This window comes from Camelus bactrianus, chromosome 32 (genome assembly GCF_048773025.1).
Source record: "Camelus bactrianus isolate YW-2024 breed Bactrian camel chromosome 32, ASM4877302v1, whole genome shotgun sequence".
Lineage (NCBI taxonomy): Eukaryota > Metazoa > Chordata > Mammalia > Artiodactyla > Camelidae > Camelus > Camelus bactrianus.
This window is the reverse complement of record NC_133570.1, coordinates 24,314,355-24,323,262: the sequence shown is the minus strand read 5'-3', so window position 1 is coordinate 24,323,262 and position 8,908 is coordinate 24,314,355. Positions and strand designations below refer to the sequence as shown.

General features: G+C 40.8%; 1 protein-coding gene across 1 annotated transcript in view; it reads right to left on the bottom strand.

The window, feature by feature from the left end:
* Nucleotides 1-2,718: 2,718 nt before the first annotated feature.
* Nucleotides 2,719-8,908, bottom strand: part of LOC105068562 (insulin-like growth factor 1 receptor) — an 86,272-nt gene continuing 80,082 nt past the window's right edge. Inside the window, 4 exon segments of the mRNA XM_074356118.1 lie at nucleotides 2,719-2,910; nucleotides 4,773-4,902; nucleotides 5,611-5,662; nucleotides 8,630-8,802. The gene's annotated coding sequence lies outside the window, so the exon portion shown is untranslated.

The following is an 8,908-nucleotide window of genomic DNA, read 5'->3' as shown; positions in this document are numbered from 1 at the left end:
CTGCCAGTCGTGACCACAGTGAAGTTTTGGACACCAATGGCTTTTTTATTGCTTCTAATAACTCTGTCAACCAAGAACATCTCCCACATATATTGTGAGATGAAGAAAAACTAAGAATTCATTTACTTCATTACTGTACTTAAGGTGTTATCACTTCCTGGGAAGAAAGATAAATTAGAAGTCCGAGAAACTGGTTGCCATTTCAAATTCAATCTCTGAGTTATTAGGACAACTTCTGAAATATTTGTTCAGATTTTCAAATTTCCTTTAACACTCCCAGCCCACTGGTTAACAATGGAAATAACTATCTTAGAACTATTAAATTAAAATATATTAGTGTATTCACAGTACTTGAATTAGGCAGTTTGTTTTTTTTTTTAACTTCAGAAGAGGCTTTCTCTTTCATCAGTGTTCCCACTGACACTCACTGTGGGTTGCACACCACAGCCTCCTCCCCAGTCTCCTTCTCAACTACTGACACTGACTATGTGAAGGAAACTAGACTTCCTGTTTGAGCACTGATGGGCGTAAGTTCAGTTCTTTAACCATCCCTGGGGGTCTGTAGTCTCACACCCAGATATACTGTATTCTCCCCGGTGTCCACCAGCTGTCTTCACAGGGTGTTAATAAAGACTATGCTGGCTGAAGCTCTAACCAGAGCAGAGCTCTCAGAAATGCCTTTTACTATGTCACCCACATGCCTCCAGTGCTTAGTGAGATTTGTACTCCAGAACTCAGTCCCCTTAGCGGGACATTTACATAAGCCCAAGCGTTATTAAAAGGTGCGACTGCACCAGATCGGGGAATTGTACTCGCCCCCTCCTGCTCCTACCCTGCAGGGTCTCTTAGCATCCTGTGGATTTCAGGTCCATCAGCCTCAAAGGATGTATGATACCACAGGTGTCAATTGCCTGACTTTAAAAAAAATGTAATTAATCAGCTGTACTGAAGGAAACCTTAATAACTGGGACATGGAACATATGGCTAATATCAGAGTTCCATATTCTTACAACTTGTTTCTGCTGAGGTCAGGGAAAATCATATTATTTACGTCCCCGAAACCTGGAAGAATCAGCTATTCCCTTTCTGATCGTTAAGAAACAGGTGCAGGCACAGGTGCAGATGCTCTAAAACTGGAGTAGAGATTTCTAGTATTAATGAGATGGTTCTTAATCTCTTCACATGGAAAAGCTTAATCTGCATCCACATATACACAGGTAATTCACGGCATGGAACAGTTAAATTGAAGAGACTTTTTTTGCGCAAGACCATGCTCTAAATCATTTGGGAAAACACAAATCTTTAAATGGTCCACGTGCATAATTCATATTTACTACAAAAACCTGGTAAATGAGATACCACTGTATCTTAAACCTTAAATTGATATTCAATCTGAGATATCCCATCGAAGCGCCGTTTCAAAAACTAGGATTGGCGAGTAACAAAAACCTAAGACCGTCTTCGAAGAGAAGATTAAAGCGGTTCATCTAGGAGCGCTGACATTTAACAACCCCATTTGTTCCTTATTTACTTTGTGATGGAAATCGCACCTGCAGGCTTTGAGATTCACACCCGGGTAGATGTGAGGATCACGGGATGTTTGCCCACAGAAGCACCACTGTGTTCCTATAAACATTTAACGGGATCCCTCCTCTTAAGACAAAGGATATTTTCGTCACATCCTGGAAGCACTTCCTGTGAACACCGAGTCTTAAGCACCCATTTAGGCAAAATTCATACAATTTTGACGGCATGATAGATGTTAAGGAATGCCCAGGATTCCTTATATTTGTGGTTTTGCCTCTTTTTCTTCTGAAAAATAAATACTTATATTGTATTGTTGTTATTCCTCTTATTGCTCCCTTATCCCACCCCCATTCTAATCAGTAATTATTTACTATTTTTCAAGAATTCTCTTAGGATTCACAGAAATGCAGAGTTCCAGGGACCCCCCCCAATAAAAATGACAAAACTAGCTTCCTCAATTCTACTTCATGGTTTCAATACTCCTAATTTCACGAAAATATAACTCTACTTTTGAGGGGACTGTATAACCAATATTCTTGGTGGTTTTCCCATATTTTTAATAGAAGTTAGTCATAGTATGGATTATTGGTGACTAGTTCCTTCTTGCACAAAATCAGTGACTGTAGCTTTAGTACCTGTAAGGATCCTGGCTGTGTGACTAAGGCCCTCTGTGGTCACAGATTTCATCCTAATGTGCATTTTAGTTTGTATAACTCCCCATTATAGGAGCTGGTCTATTAACTTTCTGATGGCACATGACTTAGACCTTTTGGGTAGTCACAATGCTTACGATGATTTGGAAGAAGAGAGTGCTGGAGGGAGAGGGAGAACAAATCGTAATGTATCTGAGTATTTCTGTCTTGGTTCTGTGACTAAATAGCAAATTATTCAACTATTTTTAACCTCTTAATGCATAAACAGTAATAAATTCCTCATGTTTTCTAAGAGGACTATTTTACAAAATCAGTGAGATAATATATGTGGAAATGTTTTTAAATTGTGAAAGGATACACAAATAAAAAGTCACCTCATCATTCTCTATTTCCATATGAGATAAAGTCCATATAGTTTGACTAAGCATTCACATGTTCAGGGAAAGTCAGGTCTTAGAAATACTGTGAAATTATTGAAGGTGGTCACGTGTATTAATCAGGTTGGACTTTGTTATGCTGTGCAATAAACTCAATCACAGTAGCTGAAAACAAAAGGTTTATTTTTCTTTCAAGGTACAGGTCCTTTGAGAATTGACTGGGAGTTCCAGGGCAGTCAGCTCAGCCACCTTCTGGAACATTACATGACCAGGTCCAAAGGAAGGAGGATGACAGAGAAACTTTTATGATTCACCCAACTACTAGGGCCACCAGAAACAGTCCTACAGGGAGCCTAGAAAAGTGGAGAGGGGGAAATACTTACCTCCAACCACTCTCTTAGATCCCCAGCTTACAGGAACTAATCCCGTATCTTTCTTCCAAGAACTCTCCCTTTCAAATATTCAACCCGTATATCATTTTTGTAGGAACTTCAAGATTTGTTAATAAGATTCAGTGTTATGATAATATAAACACACACAGAGAATACTTTTATTTTCTAAAAGGAATTTCTGTTTTAACAAATGGCTCTTAAACAACAATAAAACAGCCACAGCCAAATCTTCAGAAATCCGTTAATTAATCCTTACTCTCTACTTTTAGGAATCTTGCCATTTCACTTGCTTACTCCTGAAAAAGATCTTTTTAAGCAACGGAGTCACTCCTTCACCGTTCAGGTCACAGCAAATTGTTCATCTTCTTTTATGAAACAGGAAGCTGGAACAGATGTGTTCCATTCTCATCGTCATTTAAAAAGTTGAACCACTGCATGGATTTGTGATGTGGTCTGAGGGTACCGCCTCTGACCAGGAGCTCACAGGTCACCTTGTCGGGGAACCAATTAAAACACTGACTTCAAAGAGTAGAATAAGAAGGGAAACTGGAACAAATTTGTTGCTTTCATTCTCTGCTATCGTTCCAGCTGTTGTTTCACCGGATGGTTCACATGAAGTGTTTGTGTGAGTGTGTGGGTGTGTGTGTGTGGTTTAAAATAGGCTCTTTTTCTTTTGCTGTTTTATTTTAAAATATTGTTTATTTGATAGTCTTTTGCAAAAAGGCAGTCATATAACAGCGATTTGTTTCATAATAAGAACCCTCTTTCATAGTTTTTAAACTTTTGTGATTTTTCAACAGTGAACATAAAATAAACCAAGCTAAGCACAAACGGTTTTGTGGAAAATTGTTCAAGATGAAGAGTGACTGACTTTTTCTCCCAAGGGATATACAATATGACAAGCATCTTCCTACTTCCATGAAGGCAACAGCAGTCAGTTAGCACCCAGGACAGTGGTCTCACAATCCTCTAGTTGCTTACCAGGTCATAGATGAAGAGTCACATTAACAAGTTAAATAATGATATGTAATGTTTGTGGACAATTAAATAGTGAGTGTGTGGGTGAGATAACTATAGCTGAATGAACATACATGAGGGACAACAGAAAATGTTTAAAAGGAGGCCTCTCTGCTTCTAAAGAGCAAAATAAACATATGGTAAGAATTCACCTCTAGCTTCTTTTTCAAAGTATAGCTTCACCTTTGTTTAATAATTTGGCTAGGTCAATATGTATAAATTTGCATTTAACAAAATGTAAAAATATTAAGTGTTTAGCATTTTATTTATTTTTTTATTGAAGTATAGTTGATTTACAATGCAGTGTTAGATTCTGGGGCACAGCAAAGTGATTCAGTTTTTTATATATATATATATATATATGTATATGTATATATATATTTTTTAGACTCTTTTCCATTGTAGCTTATTACAAGATATTGAATATAGTTGCCTGTGCTCTACAGTAGGTCCTTGTTGTTTATCTGTTTTATATATAGTAGTGAGAGTATCTGTTAATCCCAAACTCCTAGTTTATCCATCCTTTCACCTTTGGTAGCCACAGATTTGTTTTCTATGTCTGTGAGTCTGTGTAAATAAACTCAATTTTATCATTTGTTAAGATTCCACACATAAGTGATATCATATGATATTTGTGTTTCTCTGTCTGACTTCACTCTGTGTGATAATCTCTATGTCCATCCATGTTGCTGCAAATGGATTATTTCATTCTTTTTTATGGCTGAGTAATAAACGGCATGGTACTAACACAAAAAACAGACACACAGATCAGTGGAACTGGATAGAAAGCCCAGAAATAAACTCACGACAGCTGTGATCTTCATGTCTCACGCAGCTGCAGCCCACCTGCCCCAAGCGTCAGTGGTCTGGACACTGGGCGCTCCCGGCTCCAGGATGCACTTGTTGGAAAATGTGAAAGCTGTTAGTAGAGGCGATCTGAAATGAGAAGACCCAAGAGAATTATGTCTGTGAGGCTGTTGAATAAAACATACCATCTTAAAATCTTTACTTATTTTTTTCTGTATAATATTAGCACAATTAAAAGAACACACTCAGTTTTGCGTGCAGTGAGCTATTTTAGTCCTTCAATTACTCTTTATTCCCATAGTTATTATCATTAGTTAGCATTTCCACAGTAATACATACTTTTTAACGCAAGTGCTTTATAACAAATTTCAGCAATTTCTCTTCTCTCCGGTTTATGAGGTAAAAGTTAATTCACATGAGATTCACAGGAAAACACAGTAAATTATATGGATCCTACATCTCATGTGGAAACCACCTGCTGCTGGCTTTGTCACAAGCCACCAGACTGCAGTTCTTGCCGAATCAAGGGGAAGGTTAACTCATTTATGGAAGGTCAGTCACATGGGGAGTGAGTGCAAAATCCTGTCATAAACCTCCATCCTCGTTATCCACGGTCTTGTGCCCCCCAAATAATACTGTAACGATTCAGAGCCCAATTGGCAATAAAGCCATAATGTGAGTACATACAATCAAACACAGCATCGTCACTAGCCTCACATAGGGCACGGGCCACCCTGGCACAACTGGCAGTGCTGTGTGATACCCAAAGTTGCACAGAAACCAGAGCATCAGCCCCAGGGCTGGACAACGCCCTACTAAGCACTGACCCGCTGTTACCTGAGACAGGGCACGTTGTCATAAGCCACAGACTGCTTCTCTGCTGGGATTTCTAATACAAAATGGAAACAGAAGCAATAATCAACATGTATGTGTGTTCATGTATGTGTGTGTGTGTGTGTGTGTGTGTGTGTGTGTGTATATGCCAATGGCTGTTTTAAAAGTCAAACTCATTCATTAGAAAAAGAAGTCTCAAAATTCTTAGGAATGTGACTTTTACAAATCTCAAAGGCAATTCCTTTTCACACATGTAACTATTTCGTCGCCTGTTATCAACTCCTCTCTTTTATCTTTACTTCTCAGGAGCTTCCAGGGTGCTACACGTCTCCTGAGTTAAAGGCTTTCCCAGAAGACATGTTCTGGCTTTCTGCTTTCTCTCATTTTCCATCAGTAGGAAAGATCTGCCCATGTAAAAAGGACACATCTTTTCTCTTCCCTCAGCTTTCTCACTTCAATGAGAGAGTTAAGATTAGGAGACTAGGAAGCATACACTGATACTCCAGCTGTTTTATTTCCCCTGAAAAAGATCATCTTTTGAAAATTATTTTTATTTTCATACAACATGCCCCATTTCTAGGGGAGAATGTGTGCCCTCTATTTAGGAAGCAAAGTGTGTGAGTAGGGCAAAAAATAAGGTATCCGGGCTTGGCCTGTGCTAACATCGCCATCTGTCCCAGTCACTGAAAACTGAAAATGTTGCAAGATTCCCAACTCTCCTAATTTTCTCTCTAAAGGATTATTGTAAAAAAAAAAAAAAAAAAAACTAATACCATCCATATTACAATGGAAAGGAAGGGAAGAAAATAAGTTAATATAATATATCCAATACATCAAGCCCACAATCATCTTAAAAGCTGATTTCAATAAATTACTATTGATCATGTGACGTGAATCTGTTTCCAAAAACAATTTCTATACTCCAGACCTTAAATTCTCAGCTGCCGTTACCACCTGGAATGTTGTTTCCCCCATCTTTACATCTTTTATCTAAAATACAGAGAAAGGCTTCTGGTCTGACAGAGAATTGCCAAGCCCACACAGGCACAGACAGCAGCGAGGGACAGGCACGCTCTGCGAGTTCCCGGCCTCCTGGCGCAGTGCCCAGGCTCCGCGCTTTTCTGCTCTGGAACCTGAGGCAGAGGTTCGCACACAAGCTCGTGCTGCTTCTAAACTCACCCAGGGACGACGCCGTTCTGAACTGTTTCCTCAGGTCTCTCGTACCAATTCAGACACGACACCCGGAACCACTGAGGGAAGCTCCTGTGTTCATGCGTGGCTCCCCCAAACCCGTGTCCTCCTCCTTCCTACTGCCATGGGGCTGAGCTGCACTGCTTACCGCGTCTCCGCCTCGCTCTCCATTTTCAAGCTCTCCCCAGTTTCACTTAGGACGCCTCAATCCCTTTGGGAGGCTGGGCTCTGTTCAGGTTACTGATCGCGAGTCACTCTTCCCTGCTCCTGGCCAAGTCTGGGGACTTAGCTGCTACCAAGTGCCCCACCTGGGACCCTGGTAAGTGGACAGATGTTCTGACTGGAACTACCTGCCACTGAAACTCTGCTGCCTGAGATTCTTCTTATTTAATCTTTATTAACATAAAGATTACATCTAGGCATCACCGTTACAATTGAATGGTCTCATTCATAAGCGCTCTCTCTCTCACTCCCTCATCTGCTTCTACATGGTCCAGACTGTAAAATCCCTGACAGAGAGAAAGACAGCATTCGCTTTTCTGCACTCTAGAACCTGGCGCAGTTACTGTGGAGCTGAAGGCACGGGTGAACTCATCTCCCCACACGGCAGGCTGAGGCACGGTTCTCTGGGATGTCCCTGCCCTAGTCCCTGGGACCAGGGAGTACATTACGTTACATGGAAAGAGGGACTTGGAAGATGTCATTGAGGCTACAGGCCTCAAAACAAGGGAGTAACCTGCACTATGCAGGTGGGGCCACTCTAACCGCACGATCCCTTGAAAGCAGAGAATGTTCCCTGGCCAGAGTCAGAGAGATGTGGTGGAAGAGGGAGGCAGAACAGGAACGGCAACAGGGGAAACCGGAGACCCCAAGTGTGAGAGGGTCTGATACGGTGGCCTTATGCATGAACTCGACAGAGGCCTCGAGAAGCGAAGGGCGGCCTGCTGCTGACAGCCAGTGTGGGAACTGAGCTCTCGGTCCTGCAGCCTCAAGGAGCCGACTTTGGCCGATGACATGAATGAGCTGGGAAACAGGCTCCTCCGCAGGGCCGCCAGAGAGAACTGCTGCCCTGGTGACCATCTTGACTTTAGATGGATAAGGCCCCTGTGAGACTGTGATGAACGGGAAGTGTGAGATCAGTAAGCTGTGACCTTAAGTTCGTGGTTATTTTTTATAGCATTCATAAAAAACTAGTACACTCCACTTCCAGATTTCTCTGGTGTAATTCCTCAGTGTGGGTCATGTCTTAAATCTGTTCTCCTCTGTATCTTCTGGGATATCATGCCTGGGGAGAACTGCTATTAGAAAGACCCAATCCAATGCAGGCCAGTTTAATGTAAAACATTTCTTTCCACTTAACACACTCATCACATATGGAAACTCAGATTCTCTAAATACACCAGACTCTTACAGCATTCACTCCTCGATGCTTTTATTCCAGCAGTTGCCTGAAAGTTTAAAGTGTATCAAAAAACACCTGGAGGGCCTGTTAACACATAGATTGCAGGCCCCAAACCCAGAGTTTCTAATTTAGTAGGTCTGGGACAGAGGCTTTCATTTCTGTAACAAGTTCCCAGCTAGGCTCATGCCGCTGGTCAGCTGAACATCCTCTGAGGACCACTATTTACTAAAAGCAAATGGTTTCTTTTGTTACAAAGTATTAATCCCTTTGACTCATGCTTCTTTTTTCACCTATTTCCATACATAGGAAACATTCACCTGGGCATTTGCCCTTCTGCAACAGAGTAGAAATAATAAAAAAATAGATGATATTCAAGTCAGCAAATTTTCCTGATGATAATGTAGCTTATTAAAATTATTTGGAGATTACCTGTGTCAGTATTTCTGAAGGAGGCTATTGGCATTTAAAATAGGGTAATTTTCCACTGCATCAAATTTTATTAAATGTCCAGTGTGCTACTTCTGTTCCTGCCCACCAGATGCCCGGAGCGGTCCCCAGTCGTTCTGACTACTGATGATGTTTCCACATGTTTCCAAATGTCCCTGTGGAGGATGTATGAAACTAACTGAGAACTATAAATCTATGTTATTTGAGATTACATGCTATTCTTCCCTAGTATTAGGAAGGATTTTCAAATTTTATTCTATT